Source organism: Epinephelus lanceolatus, chromosome 14 (assembly GCF_041903045.1).
Source record: "Epinephelus lanceolatus isolate andai-2023 chromosome 14, ASM4190304v1, whole genome shotgun sequence".
Lineage (NCBI taxonomy): Eukaryota > Metazoa > Chordata > Actinopteri > Perciformes > Serranidae > Epinephelus > Epinephelus lanceolatus.
In genome coordinates this window covers 1,822,074-1,838,839 of record NC_135747.1, presented here as the reverse complement: position 1 = coordinate 1,838,839, position 16,766 = coordinate 1,822,074, and the positions used below count along the sequence as shown (strand labels likewise).

Below are 16,766 nucleotides of genomic sequence, written 5' to 3'. Positions count from 1 at the left end.
GATTGACAAATTTTTCACTTTAAGCCCTGACACTGTCATATTTGTGTAGGAATTAAGCTACAATACATGACATATGTTGTTTTAATTAATAAAGTGTGAATAAAGATTACATAACATAAAAATAACTGCAGTCTTTGTTAATTGATAGCCGCTTAAATTAAACAATTTTTTTAGGGCAAGTAAAAACTGACATCGGGCAAGTAGATCTCTGACCAACTTGCCCGACCGGGCAAGTGAAAAAAAACCTTAGCGTTGAACCCTGCACACACATGCACAAACAGGACCTATACATGCACAAAGTGGAGAGATGTCAGAGTGAGGGAGCTGCCATGGACAGGTGCCCCGAGCAGTTGGGGAATTTGGTGCCTTGTTCAAGGGCACCTCGGCAGTGCCCAGGAGGTGAACTGGCACCTCTCCAGCCACTAGTCCGCGCTCCATATTTGGTCCGGAGCAGGCGACCATTCGGTTCCCAAGCCAAGTCCCTATGGATTGAGCTATTGCCACCCCCAGATTATGATTAGGACACATTGGATTTAAAACAACTCTGCATCTAATGGCAGAGTGTGTGTCTGATCAATGTGATGCCTGTAACGTTCCTGAAATTGTGGAACATGTCATTTTTCAGTGCTGTAAATATGACCCAGAGAGGAACACTCTATGTAATAAGATATATAAACTAGGAAGGAGATGGAGCTTAGAAGGAATATTAGGGAGGAGTGACAAAATGAGGGAATGTTATCAGGCACTCCTTGTCTTCTTAACAACTTAACAACTCAAGGGACTGAAATTGAAATGGTTACAATTTACAAGTATTTAGGGTTAATCATTGATCAGAACTTGTCTTTTAAATCACATATTGAAAAACTTGTTTCCAAGCTGAAGGTTAAGTTGGGCTTCTTCTTTAGAAATAAATCCAACTTCTCCCTTCAGCAAGGACTGTGGATATTCTCATTTATCCAGGTCAATTCCATTCTGGCAACAATTAAATCGTAGGCAACTGGACTTTGATTTTGTCTAGAAGACGTTTCGCCTCTTATCCAAGCGGCTTCATCAGTTCTCAACGCATCAGTCTGACTAGTCCTCACTAGTCTGACAAACAGTGGAGTAAGACTCCAAGTTTTTAACCTCTGTGGAGGTGTACACCCACCACCCTCACAAGACAATACATCGTTAGTGGAATTTCACTGGACCATTGTTTGGGTCAGGTGAGTCACACTAGTGAACGACGGTCGTTAGGAGTGGGTGGGGCCACTGGTGAGCAACAGTCGTTAGGCATGATGTGTGGTTACCAGTGAACGACTGTCGTTGTGTTTCTTTGAGCCACTTGAGGTTAGTTTCGGGCAGTCTTTGTTGTTCAATCTCTTAGGTACAGCAGCAAGGGCCGCATTGTAAATGGAGGATAGGTGGTGTCTCAGGCCACCTCCCCTGTTTAGAGACGGTTTCTCTATTTTAACATAGATGGATTCTTTCACCCCTCTTTCAAACCATCTGTCCTCTCAAGAGGAGGAAGTGGAGCAAGGAGACACTTAATATCTGCAACTTTTTTTTTTTTTTTTTAACCTCTGCTGGATTATGGTGATTTGCTTTTCATGAATGCCCCTGACCAGTGTCTAAAGAAGTTAGACACTGTGTGTCCATGTTTGCGCTTCTTTACTGGTTGTGGAAATCGCACACACCACTGTACTCTGTATGCTATTGCTAAATGGCCATCTTTGTATGTCCGCAGGCTCTCGCATTGGTTGGTTTTTATATATAAATCTATTCTTGGCCTGGTTCCCTCTTACCTTTCTACATACATGTGCAGAAACCATAATCAATACGGCCTTCACTCTTGTAATACTCTTCAAATGCAGGTTCCAAGGGTGAGAACAGAACTTGGCAAAAAAAGCTTTTAAATATGCTGCTCCCTCATCTTGGATTAATCTTCAGAAGGATCTGAACGGGAAATTAGCTCTTTTAGTCAATGTGACTGTTTCTAATTTATTTTAAAAATTGTTCTTTTCCTGGACCTTGTATTTCATGTTAATTGTATATTGTGTTTTTTATTAATTTGTTGGGTATGACAGTTGTATATGTCTATTTGTGTTGTAACTTGTAACGATGTTGTATGCTGCCCTCTTGGCAAGGTCACTCTTGAAAAGAGATTTTTAATCTCAGTGAGGCTTTCACCTGGTTAAATAAAGGAGATATATGTCTTCCTCAGAGACACAGGATTAGACTGTAAAGTGTAATTTATTGTATTCTATTTATTTACATATTTATTTATTTAAGTTGTTGGTATTTTTTTTATGTTGTTGCTTTTTTTCTCCTTGCTTGTTTTGATTTTCCTTGTCCCATTAGCTGCTCTTGCCGTAGGACTGTTCCGCTATTTGGTTTTGTTTGTGCTTTTTCTATGTCTAGTCCGCTCTGGCCCGTGAGCCAGTAGTGGGCAAAAAGATATGGGTGTTGTCCTTGGGGTGAACTAGTTTTCTTTCTTTAAATGTTTGTTTGTTTGTTATTTTTGTCTGCCTGCTTCCCCTACTAATTACTGGGGCCCATTGCAAAACTAGGATAAGGGATTAAGCCGGGATATCTTGGTTATCCTGGCTCAACTTATCCGTGATCAGGTTGCACAAAAGCAGGATAGTGGAAAGCGGGATATGTTATGACATATGTTACCATGGAGATTTATTCTGTGGAGCTAGCCTGCTCCAGACCAGGCTAAGTTCCAGGATCTATTTAATCTCATTCCTTATCTCAGTCAGCAGTCACCACAAACGGAAACCAATAGTTATTCCACTGCCCACTGCACATTGTTATCACATTCAACCAGACCCACTGTCATTATTTAAACATTTGTGACCATTAATTGCAATCATTTTAGATAAATGATGATTTTAGATGATTTTGCAATCATTAGATAATTTACAGTTTCCCATAGACTATATATAAAATACACATCCCATATAAATATAAATACACATCAAAGAGTAACATGATGTTCCTTTATTGAATAAGGTTAAATCAAAGCAAGTAAACCATCAGCTCCTTTCAAAACTGAAGTCACACAGTGACTCTACAAGATAGAAAGCACGGAATCAAAGCATATTATACAACACAAGAATAAATACACATTCAAAGGTCTGTATATGATACACCCCGCATGTCTGCACACTGAAATAAATGCAGGACAAATCCATACACAACAAATGAACGGACAAATGAATGGATGCAGTAGCCTCCCTGCAAGCTTGTATACACACAGTATACAGCACAAACAACATAAGAGGCCAAATCAATTTAAATTGAATAAAAAAAAAACAAAACACAAATTCCTCTGCCAATGCAGGCCATATTCAACTGAAATTCACAGCATGCGTCTCTGCCACTGCAGGACATATTTAACTGAAATTTAAAGCATGCATGTTAACTAAAATAATTTAACACATATTGGTCCCTGACCAGCCGACCACTGTCGTCATCAGGGAAGATGGCAGGATTGTCCCAGTCCATGTGTGATGGGGGCCCTCTCCTTCCTCAAGCAGGCCACAGTGATGTCACATGCCCTCAAAGGGCTGACCCTTAACTGGTGAAGACAGTGAAAGCGTGCCTTCAGGAGGGCCAAAGGTCATTTCGATCCTGGCCCTTGTCCTGGCATGGGCATGATTATAGGCCTGCTGTGCTTCCTGAGGGTCTGTGTATGTTGTGAGGAGAAAAGGCTGGCAGGCATACCCCCTGTCCCCCAGCAACTCACCAGAGAATTCACCTGTCAATACAAAATCTCATCATCACACCCTCATAAATAGAGTGACATTCTTGACACAGCCATGATGTGTGTTGGTGTTGGTGGCTCCAACAGTGTGACAGTGCTGCCAGAAACTGCAAGGCAAACCAAAGTCAGATAGTCCAAATGGATTCGATATGAATTTGGTTATGTCCCATGTAGAGATGGAAGAATGTACCTTGTTTGAAGCGGGTGGCATCTTGGGAGGGACATATGTTTGTGTCTGTCCCCCCAGGGATCCCCTCCAACACAGGCCTGCCTTTGTTTTGTGCCAAGGCTATGTCCTCTGCTGGGGTGAGGTCAGCTGATGGTAACCCACCACCCATGCCTTGCTTGTGTTTTTTTTTTTTTTGACTGCTAAAACAGTACAGACAATGTGTGAGCAGGCACCTTCTGGGTACAATGTACACTTGTGCATTGTTCAGTATTAGTCAGGGCACTTACCATTCTGCAGGATGTTCTTGTATTTAATCTTGACTTGCTGCCATGTCCGTTTTGGCCCAGTCATGTTTAATCTATACACACACACAATACAATACAACACACATACAACTACGTTTTCGGAGATGTTAATTAACTATTTGGATTGTAATTGTGATGGTTTCCACGGAGCAGTGAGCCTATATTTGTGCACTACTTATGCATTCAGGTGGTCTGCAATACTTTGCCACGCTTTCTCTCATTGTTTTATAACTGTGGCGGTGTTGCCTGTCTTTATGTTTTGATCCTTTACCTCTTCGTAAGCCTCCATGAGGATTTCTGCCTCCGACGGGGAAAAGTAGGCCTACACCGCTCTTGTTGCCATGGTGAATCGGTGAATCTGTGATCGATGGCGGGGTCTATTTGAGGAAGCCGCGTGCGTGCACTGATCCAGGATTGGTTTCACCTGGCTTGATGAATCCGTGTCTGCTCATCCTGGCTTGGTCTTTGTGCAACCAATTAAGCCTGGACGCTCTTGTTTTGGATTCGTTGAACCCAGCTCAGTCATTTATCCTGAATGTCTGAATCCTACTTTTGTGCAATGGGCAGGGGTGGAAAGAGTACCAAAAAAATCTACTAATGAAATTTTACTTAAGTACAAGTAAAAGTACTGGTGTAAAAATCTACTTAAGTAAAAGTAAAAAGTAGCTCATTTAAAATGTACTCAGAGTAAAAGTTACTTAGTTACTTCTTAGGGGGGGTGTATAATCTCTCCCCATGCAATAAAAAAGTACAAAAACATACAGTACAGGCCAAAAGTTTGGACACACCTTCTCATTCAATGCGTTTTCTTTATTTTCATGACTATTTACATTGTAGATTCTCACTGAAGGCATCAAAACTATGAATGAACACATGTGGAGTTATGTACTTAACAAAAAAAGGTGAAATAACTGAAAACATGTTTTATATTCTAGTTTCTTCAAAATAGCCACCCTTTGCTCTGATTACTGCTTTGCACACTCTTGGCATTCTCTCCATGAGCTTCAAGAGGTAGTCACCTGAAATGGTTTTCCAACAGTCTTGAAGGAGTTCCCAGAGGTGTTTAGCACTTGTTGGCCCCTTTGCCTTCACTCTGCGGTCCAGCTCACCCCAAACCATCTCGATTGGGTTCAGGTCCGGTGACTGTGGAGGCCAGGTCATCTGCCGCAGCACTCCATCACTCTCCTTCTTGGTCAAATAGCCCTTACACAGCCTGGAGGTGTGTTTGGGGTCATTGTCCTGTTGAAAAATAAATGATCGTCCAACTAAACGCAAACCGGATGGGATGGCATGTTGATGCAGGATGCTGTGGTAGCCATGCTGGTTCAGTGTGCCTTCAATTTTGAATAAATCCCCAACAGTGTCACCAGCAAAACACCCCCACACCATCACACCTCCCCCTCCATGCTTCACAGTGGGAACCAGGCATGTGGAATCCATCCGTTCACCTTTTCTGCGTCTCACAAAGACACGGCGGTTGGAACCAAAGATCTCAAATTTGGACTCATCAGACCAAAGCACAGATTTCCACTGGTCTAATGTCCATTCCTTGTGTTTCTTGGCCCAAACAAAGCTCTTCTGCTTGTTGCCTCTCCTTAGCAGTGGTTTCCTAGCAGCTATTTGACCATGAAGGCCTGATTCGCGCAGTCTCCTCTTAACAGTTGTTCTAGAGATGGGTCTGCTGCTAGAACTCTGTGTGGCATTCATCTGGTCTCTGATCTGAGCTGCTGTTAACTTGCCATTTCTGAGGCTGGTGACTCAGATGAACTTATCCTCAGAAACAGAGGTGACTCTTGGTCTTCCTTTCCTGGGTCGGTCCTCATGTGTGCCAGTTTCGTTGTAGCGCTTGATGGTTTTTGCGACTCCACTTGGGGACACATTTAAAGTTTTTGCAATTTTCTGGACTGACTGACCTTCATTTCTTAAAGTAATGATGGCCACTCATTTTTCTTTAGTTAGCTGATTGGTTCTTGCCATAATATGAATTTTAACAGTTGTCCAATAGGGCTATCGGCTGTGTATTAACCTGACTTCTGCACAACACAACTGATGGTCCCAACCCCATTGATAAAGCAAGAAATTCCACTAATTAACCCTGATAAGGCACACCTGTGAAGTGGAAACCATTTCAGGTGACTACCTCTTGAAGCTCATGGAGAGAATGCCAAGAGTGTGCAAAGCAGTAATCAGAGCAAAGGGTGGCTATTTTGAAGAAACTATAATATAAAACATGTTTTCAGTTATTTCACCTTTTTTGTTAAGTACATAACTCCAAATGTGTTCACTCATAGTTTTGATGCCTTCAGTGAGAATCTACAATGTAAATAGTTATGAAAATAAAGAAAACGCATTGAATGAGAAGGTGTGTCCAAACTTTTGGCCTGTACTGTATGTATAATTTATCGACCACAAGAGAGGTCCTATTTCCCCTCTGCCTGTGCTCTTTTAGGATGGGATATAACACTTTCCGCCTCTCATTGATTTCCCTGGGGAACTGATCATTCATACCGAACGAGGTGCCTTTTAGCTCTCGTCCTTTACTCTTAACGAGCATTTTCTGCTGATGATGTTCGAATTTGGCAATGATCGGACGAGGATGCTGACCTCCTCGGGGTCCGAGCCTGTGGACGCGGTGAAAGGTGATGTTGTTGACAGTCTCCGTCGGGATCTTGAGGGCCGTCACCATGAACTTTTTTACCTGGACTTCTGGGTTGTCTGGTGTGCTCTCTGGGATGCCAGAAATGATTAAATTGTCTTTCATGCTTCTGGACTGCACGTCGAGGACAGTTTCCTTTAGGAGTTTATTTTCCTTTTTGAGGAGATCTACATCTGAAGTGACCGTCGATAAGGTGGAGCGAAGATCAGCGTTGTTTTTCTGCAGGTCGCTAATCTGCTGGTAAGTGAACTCCAAGCTTACCTTCAGGTCTTTAATCTCCTGGTGGAGCATACCGAGCACTTCTAGCTTCCTGTTGATGGATTCCAAGACGCTAAATTCAGAGGATAATAAGTCTTGTGTATCGGTAGCAGAGTCAGTCTTCTTCCTCTTATTGGGGTTGTCGGCAGGACCCTCCATGACGCACTCGTAGTAGTAGTGAACGATAAACTCTTCTAGGTCCTACACTCTGGCTGATGGTGCAGGCTGGAGTTGTCACCCGTTAGATAGTTATATTTGTTTGGCTAGTTTGTTGATATCTAATCTAGTAGCTGGGCGCCGCCATGTTGAATCTCAAAATCTCACAGTGGTCTCGCGGTCTCACGCTGCCATTCCTCCACCAGCTCAGCTCAGCTAATAACTCCCACATAATATGTCGCACATTGTTAAACCTTCTATTTACGTGTTCTGTGTGGTGTAAGCCACGCCCACTTTCACGGTAACTTTCCATTCGTTAAATTGCGACAAATGAAAAACGTACTTTTTCGAACTCCTCCACGGCGATTTGACCGATTTGCACCAAACTTTACATGAAGCATCTGTGGACCCTCCTGACAAAAAGTTATCAAAAGAATTTTGATCGTCCAAAAAAAACGCCCAAAATATAAAACAACAAATTCCTGCACTTTGTGTTCAAAACAGACAGTCTTTCATGTCTTGACCAAATACAGTCCAATTACCACAACACTTTTGCTGATTGTGTTCCATGGCCCGATGAGGGTTTGTGCAAGATTCGGTGCAAATCGGCCAATAGGTGGCGCTCTGGTGGCAGTCTAATTAGTATGAATGGAAGTAAATTGGAAAATCTTCAAATCCTCTTCAAAACTCATCGACTTTCAACCTCTTCTTGTCCCTCATACTTTGAGCTAGAGACACCATGTCAACTTTTAAAGAGTCAGAAGACCTTGAACTATTGGGCATGTATTCAGCTTCTACTTTTTGGAAAATTATATACGTGGGTTGGGTGCCTACCTGTATACTGGAAATGTAAGTAAGAAATAACGTTTATTTTTTAATTCATTACAGCTGACAAGACTTCTAGGTGCACAGCCCCCGACGGCAGCATGCCCTGACACACATGGACTGCGAGGGCCCGTTCATCGCTGCTTGCAAGTTTAATTATTAGGGCCCGAGCACCTAGCGGTGCGAAGACCCTATTGAAATGCAAGGATTTTTAGGGCCCGGGCACCTAGCGGTGCGAGAACCCTATTGAAATGCAAGGATTTTTTATTAGGGCCCGAGCAACGACGAAGTCATAGTGATTTCATCCAATCAACTTCAAATTTTTTACAGATCATCCAGAGACCATGCTGATGAAAAGTTATTAAAAGCTTTTCTCTATGTCAAGGGGCGTGGCCGCTATGGCACCTCCTTCACCACCAAATACGTTTGGCTTTTTGATGGCTTCAGTGACCTCATATCCTCATGAAAATTGATACACAGGTCAAGAATGGCGAGCTCTTGCATCTGATAGGGGCGTTGCCCATGGGGGGGACAAAATGCCTCTATAGCGCCCCCTTGCAATTTTCAAAAACCCCTCCCCATAAGGGGTTTTTTTTTGGAGTTGGAACATGAAAATTGGTACACATGTGTATGTTGTCCAGACGCACATAAATGTCTCTGGCACCAATGGTCTACTCCAGACAGGAAGTCGGCCATTTTGATTTTGACTTGTCATTTTGGCGTGATTTCCACATGTTGTATTTTAGCGAACTAGTCCTAGGGATTTCATCCAATCGACTTCACATTTTTTACAGATCATCCAGACACCATGCTGATCAAAAGTTGTGCTCTGCATGTCTGTAGGTCAAAAGGTGTGGCTGCTATGGCACTGCCATTTTTGATCCATCGCCATGCATATTCAAGCAGCTCTCTCTCCCACATAATTCATCCAAACTGCTTCAAAATTTCTGTACATGATAAGAGCCCCGCCCTCAACGCCTCCATATGCTCGTAGGCAATCTTGCTCATGGCGCCCCCTTGTGGAAACAGGAAATGCCATCTTTTACACTGACAAACTCCAACTTCAAGCTCCTGACCTGACCAACTACATTTTGTGGCCACATGACGATCAAGTTGATGAATCTCCACAGTGACACACGTGTCCTGTCATGTTGCAGGCTGCCGCAGTGGCGGTGGCGATTTTTCATCCTTCGCCACGGAACATCAACTTGGTATAAATCCTTCATGCATTGTCCGATTTGCTCGAAATTTCACGTGTGATGAGGGTCCACCCCTGAATGCACCTGGCCACATCTGGTTACGCTCGTAGCGCCACCTGGTGGATGAACGAAACATTGCGTTTTTTTGCTCCTGCCAGGTTTTTTCTCCCTTCTCACTTTGCGCCACAGCCCCCATGTCCCTCAGACCCCCACGGTTGCATGGGGGAGCGAGGGCCTGATCACAGCTGCTTGCAGTTTTAATTAGGGCCCGAGCGACGACGAAGTCGTCCGAGGACCCTATTGAAATCGTGCTGTTTATTATTATTATTATTATTCTTGCGACATTTCGTGTCCCAATTTCGGCCCTTTCCCAAATTTGAAAATGCTTCTAACTCTCCACATTCGTCCGGCCACATCCGAAATTCGATATTTTTGGGCGGTTGCACATGGTTGGCGCGAAATGCCGAAATAGCGCCCCCTACAAATTTTCAAAATACCCTCCCCATTAGGATTACTTTGTCGTAGGCAAACAAAATTTGGTACACACATGTATCATACCGAGACGCACAAAAAAGTCTCTTAACGTCATGGTGAAATCCCAACAGGAAGTCGGCCATTTTGTTTTGAATTTTTTTGTTACGGCAATTTCCACAACTTACATTTGAACGAACTCCTCCTAGGGATTTCGCCCTATCGACTTCAAAGTTGGTACAGATCATCCTGAGAACATGCTGATCAAAAGTTATTAAAAGCTTTTCTCTCTGTCAAGGGACGTGGCCGCTAGGATGTGACAAATTTTGGCGACTTTTCATTTTCTTGCCATTGAATTTCGAACGGCTCTCCTGCCCACATACTTGATCTCAGCAGCTTCAAACACGCTGGACATGATGATGGCTCCGCCCCGAACACCCAGATATGTTAATATCACACCTTACTCATAGCGCCCCCCGGTGGTAAAAGGAAGTGACCAGTTTTTACTTTAACATGTACTAATGCCACAAACTTGAGCGTATCAACTTCATTCCACTTCTAATGCATGCAGAACAAGTTGGTGAAGCCACCTTATGAACGCTGTAAAGCTACGTCTAATGGTGTCCATGTGGCGGCGTGGTGACTATCGATCCCTCGCCACTAAATACGTTTGGCATTTTGATGGCTTCAGCGACCTCATCTCCTCATGAAAATGAACGCACAGGTCAAGAATGGCAAGCTCTTGCATCTGATAGGGGCGTCGCCCATGGGGGGGACAAAATGCCTCTATAGCGCCCCCTTGCAATTTTCAAAAACCCCTCCCCATAAGGGGTTTTTTGGAGTTGGAACATGAAAATTGGTACACGTGTGTATGTTGTCCAGACGCACATAAATGTCTCTGGCACCAATGGTCTACTCCAAACAGGAAGTCGGCCATTTTGATTTTGACTTGTCATTTTGACATGATTTCCACATGTTGTATTTTAACGAACTAGTCCTAGGGATTTCATCCAATCGACTTCAAATTTTTTACAGATCATCCAGACACCATGCTGATCAAAAGTTGTGCTCTGCATGTCTGTAGGTCAAAAGGTGTGGCTGCTATGGCACTGCCATTTTTGATCCCTCGCCATGCATATTCAAGCAGCTCTCTCTCCCACATAATTCATCCAAACTGCTTCAAAATTTCTGTACATGATAAGAGCCCCGCCCTCAACGCCTCCATATGCTCGTAGGCAATCTTGCTCATGGCGCCCCCTTGTGGAAACAGGAAATGCCATCTTTTACACTGACAAACTCCAACTTCAAGCTCCTGACCTGACCAACTACATTTTGTGGCCACATGACGATCAAGTTGATGAATCTCCACAGTGACACACGTGTCCTGTCATGTTGCAGGCTGCCGCGGCAGCGGTGGCAACTTTTCATCCTTCGCCACGGAACATCAACTTGGTATAAATCCTTCATGCATTGTCCGATTTGCTCGAAATTTCACATGTGATGAGGGTCCACCCCTGAACGCACCTGCCCACATCTGGTTACGCTCATGCCGCCCCCTTGTGGAAACAGGAAATGCCCTATTATACATTGACATTGTCAGATTTGCTCGAAACTTCACATGCGTGATGACAGTCCACCCCTGAACGCACCTGCCCACATCTGGTTACGCTCATGCCGCCCCCTTGTGGAAACAGGAAATGCCCTATTATACATTGACATTGTCAGATTTGCTTGAAACTTCACATGTGTGATGACGGTCCACCCCTGAATGCACCTGGCCACATCTGGTTACGCTCGTAGCGCCACCTGGTGGATGAATGAAACATTGCATTTTTTCGCTCCTGCCAGGTTTTTTCTCCCTTCTCGCTTCGCGCCACAGCCCCCACGTGCCTCAGGCCCCCACGGTTACATGGGGGAGCGAGGGCCCAATCACAGCTGCTTGCAGCTTTAATTAGGGCCCGAGCACCTAGCGGTGCGAGGACCCTATTGAAATGCAAGGATTTTTTATTATTATTATTATTATTATTAGGGCCCGAGCACCTAGCGGTGCGAGGACCCTATTAAAATGCAAGGATTTATTATTATTATTATTATTATTATTATTATTCCTCCAAATGAATTGCCTTTTTGGGAGACTTAACATACCCGAAAACTCATGAAACTTTGCACACACCTCAGAACTGGTGAAAAATTTGATATTTTAAGGGTCTCCTGTGCGGGTTCCAAAAAATGGCTCAGTAGCGCCCCCTACAAAAGTTTGAGGAAACAGCCCCTGAAGCTAGTTTAACCTACATGTATGAAACTCGGCAGGCTTATGTAACACTCAGAGACATACAAAAAAGCCTCTTGGAGGCAGGCTCTAAACCAAACAGGAAGTCTCGACTTCAAACCTTGGTCTGTCCCATCCCAAGACCTTGAAGATGAAAAGTTATCAAAAGCTTGAGTTTTCGTCAATGTCTGTGACCGTGGGATGGCGTCAAAGTTAGGGGTCTCGCCACTGAACAGGAAGTAGTTTATAACTCCAGCATACATGGTCCAATCTTGCCCAAACTTCACAGGATTGATGACATTCTCGCCCTGAACACATCTACATGTCAATAATTAGAGATAAACATAGCGCCCCCTACTGGCAACGGGAAATGTCATGTTTTAGACTTTAATGTACATCTCCTACAGAATTGACCAGATCCACCTCAAACTTGGTGAAAAAAGTCATAAGACGTTGATGACGCTTTATTGTGGAAACTGTGAGTTTTCGTTGAAGGGCGTGGCCATGGCCTGGCAGCGAACTTTGATGTTTCGCCATGATGATAAACATTGCTGTAACTTGACTCCACGTGGGAATATCTTGCCAAAACTTCACACATATGATGACAGTCCAGCCCTGAACACATCTACAGAGGAATTTTGAATCACTGCCATAGCGCCACCTACTGGCAACAGAACGCTACTTTATACATTCTTTGATGTCCCTCTTCTAGCAGGTTAATCAGACCCACCTCAAACTTGCTGGTCTAAGTCCTTAGACCTTGATGATACTTAGAAATGAAGCTTTTGAGTTTTCATCAAACGCTGTCACCGTGGCGCCGCCTTGTTCGCCATCAAACACGATGTTGTTTTGATGGGACAAGGGATGCTTGAAATCTAACCAAATGTGGTATACATATCACAGGTTGGAAGTACTGTTGTCTGATGTAATTTTTGTGCTTTGATACACCAAGATGGCTCAACAGCGCCCCCTAGAACATTTCAATTAAGCAGCCCCTGAAGCTGGTTTGACCTGCATGTACAAAACTTGGTAGGCACCTGTAACACTCTATCACGTACAAAAAAGCCTCTTGGAGTCATGCTCCAAACCCAACAGGAAGTCTGCCATTTTGAATTTACATGTGCCACTTTTGTGCATTTTTCCCCATTTCCAGGGTTCCTAAATTAACGAACTAGTCCTACAGATTTTATCCGATTGACTTCAAACCTTGGTCTATCCCACCCCAAGACCTTGAAGATGAAAAGTTATTAGAAGCTTGAGTTTTCATCAATGCGTGTGACTGTGGGATGGCGTCAAAGTTAGGGGTCTCGCCACTAAACAGGAAGTAGTATATAACTCCAGTATACATGGTCCAATCTTGCCCAAACTTCACAGGATTGATGACAGTCCCGCCCTGAACACATTTTCATCACCATATTTCCTGATACTCATAGTACCACCTAGTGGCGACAGGAAGTGGGTCTCATCAAACACTTATCTTTCAATTCATCTGAAAGTTACATGCTGTGGTGTATATTTGATGTATAAAAACATGATGTATAATTAGTGCGCTCTCCAACTCCCTCTAGTGGAAAGAGGAAGTGATACAAAATGTGAAGTATGTCTTTCCAGCACTGTATCAAGGATATGCCAAGTTACTCCGGCATGCGATGTCTAACTTTGACAGAAATGATCCAACGCGCCAGCAGGCGTCCTGCCAGCCCCCCCCCCCCCCCCCCCCCGAGTTGCGTGAAGGTGCAAGGGCCCGTTCATCGCTGCTTGCAGCTTTAATTAGGGGGCCAAGCCCGAGGGGCCGAGGGAACGCGTATGCAAGTAGATGCGTTTCCTAGGACCAGCGGTGCTAGGAACCCTGTTGTTTTTGTAAAGATTTTTATTTTTATTCTTCCGTAGGTAAAAGTGGTGCTGCAGGCTAAGCCGTGCAATGGAGGGCGGTGCAATTTGGAGGGGTGGTCCAGACCCCTGCACATACCTCAGACGCAAAAAACTATGTATATCTGCCTGCAGGGGCGCTATAACCTAGGCCAATGCGTTTTTGTCTATAGCTCCCACACCGTATGTCGCACATTCAAAAGTCTTGTATCCCCAGCTTCCCTGAATAGAGCTGAATCACTTTGCCATAGGCCACACCCACTTGTGCCTAGGAAGTTTTTTTTTCGCAAAATGGCGAAAAATGGAAGATGTACTTTTTCGAACTTCTCCTTGGGATTTTGTCCAATCTGCGTGAAACTTGACATATACACTCTTCTACTGGACCTGATCTAAAGTTATCAAAAGAATTTTATTCGGTCAAAAAATGTGCAAATTATTAACAAACAAACTTCTATAGTTAGCTATAAAAATGCAAACTGTTGGATATCTTGGTCAAACTAAATGCTATTAACACCAAATTTAAGATCATTGGTTGTCATAAGACTGTGAGGGTATGAGCCGAATTTGGCGAATTTTGGCAACTAGGGGGCGCTACAAATATGGTAAGTTTATATCTCTTGAACGGCTGCACCGATTTCTACGAAATTCGGTTGGTATGATGTAGGGCCAATTCTGAGGTCATATCTTGAAGGGGGTCATGACTGGTCAATGTGGGCGTGGCTTTTTACAAGATAAACAACAAACATTAATTTCAGCCAAACTATTATGCTGAGGGCTTTGAAATTTCAAGGGAACATATAGAATAGGACACAAATCTTTCGTATCAAAAATTGCACATGTACTCCACTAGGTGGCGCTATAACGGATGCAAACACATTTTTGCCTGCAACTTACACATTTTAAATGACACTTTCACAAACATTATATCCATGTGTTCCCTGGATAGAGCTGGGTTTTCTGACACATGCCCCGCCCACTTCTGCTGCACATTCTCCTTGCTAATTCGCCACATGTCCAAAACCTACTTTTTTGAACTCCTCCTACATTTTAAGTGCCACCTGCCTGAAACTTTGCACATAGAATCTCTAGATATGTCTGATGAAAAGTTATCAAAAGAATTGTGGCACTCCAAAAAATGTGCTTGTTACAACCAAACAATCTTTTTTGCTAACTAAAAAACACACATTGTTTCATATTTCGCTCAAAGTAGATGCTTTCAACATCAAACTTAAGTCACTCGTTCCCGAGGTCATCTAGAGGCTTTGTGCCAAATTCGTCGCAAATCGTTCTATAGGTGGCGCTATGATGGATGCAAGGGCAGTTTTGCCTGTAACTTCCACATTTTAAATGACATATTCATAAACATGCGCTCGCCCAGAGCCCGTCATCCTTCGGGGACAACTTCCATGGGCTCCGCGGGACGTGGGGACCGAGTCGCATGGGGGGGCTTGGCCCCCCTATTGTTTTTCTCCCGATTATTTATATATATATAAATATATATATTTTTTTTTTCTTACGCCCATATGATTGCATTTTTCACTGCCTGAACATACCCCAAAACTCACCAAACTTGGAATATAAGTCACACCTGGTGAAAAATTTTATAATCTATTGTCGTCCTGAATTTCCACCACTAGGTGGCGCTATTATTAAGGACAGTGTGTTTTGGCTCATAACTCCCATATACTTTGTCGCACATTCAAAAACCTTATATCCACGTGTTCAGTGAATTGTGCTGAATCTTGTGGTATAGGCCACGCCCATTTCTGCCTACCGTTTTTTCTCCGCAAAATGTCGCAAACCTATTTTTCGAACTCCTCCCAGGTAATTTCACTGATTGGCATGAAACTTTGCATACAGCATCTGTGGACCCTTCTGACAAAAAGTTATTAAAAGAATTTCGATATTCCAAACAATACTCAAGTTATCAAATAGCAACTTCCTGCAGATTTCGTTCTAAACAGGAAGTGCTGCATATCTCCACATTGGTGTATCCGAATGACATGAAACTCAGGTTATCACTTCCCCATGAGCCCCTGAGGCTCTGTGCAAAATTTCGGGTGATGACCACAAGGTGGCGCTCTTTAAATTGAAGTATTTTATATCTCAACAACGGTTGGGTGGATTAACACGAAACTTGGTATAATTATTGTCAATGCCCTCCTGAGGATATCTGACGAAGGACGTACTGATCTGCCACTAGGTGGCGCTCTGGTGGCCGTCTAATTTAATATTTGGCACTGTGCCAACACCATAATACTCATGAAAATAAAATTGATAGGGGTGGTATAGACTGGCCATAATACTCATGAAAATAAAATTGATAGGGGTGGTATAGGCTGGCCCCTGTAACTCACACACCAAAAATGACCAGCAGGTGGCGCTATTTTCAATGCAAAAGCGTTTTTGGCTAATAACTCCCACATAATATGTCGCACATTGTTAAACCTTCTATTTACGTGTTCTCTGAATTCCGCTGAATTGTGTGGTGTAAGCCACGCCCACTTTCGCGGTAACTTTCCATTCGCTAAATCGCGACAAATGAAAAACGTACTTTTTTGAACTCCTCCACGGCGATTTGACCGATTTGCACCAAACTTTGCATGTAGCATCTGTGGTCCTTCTTGACATAAAGTTCTTAAAATAATTTTGATTGTCCAAAAAACGGCCAAAATATAAAACAACAAATTCCTGTACATTGTTTTCAAAACAGACAGTCTTTCATATCTTGACCAAATACAGTCCGATTACCACAACACTTTTGCTGATTGTGTTCCATGGCCCGATGAGGGTTTGTGCAAGATTCGGTGCAAATCGGCCAATAGGTGGCGCTCTGGT

At 43.4% G+C, this 16,766-nt stretch overlaps 1 long non-coding RNA gene across 1 annotated transcript in view; it reads right to left on the bottom strand.

Moving 5' to 3' along the window:
• LOC117251239 (uncharacterized) overlaps window positions 1–16,766 on the bottom strand; it is an 86,883-nt gene that overhangs the window by 1,919 nt on the left and 68,198 nt on the right. The gene's annotated exons all lie outside the window — the stretch shown is intronic.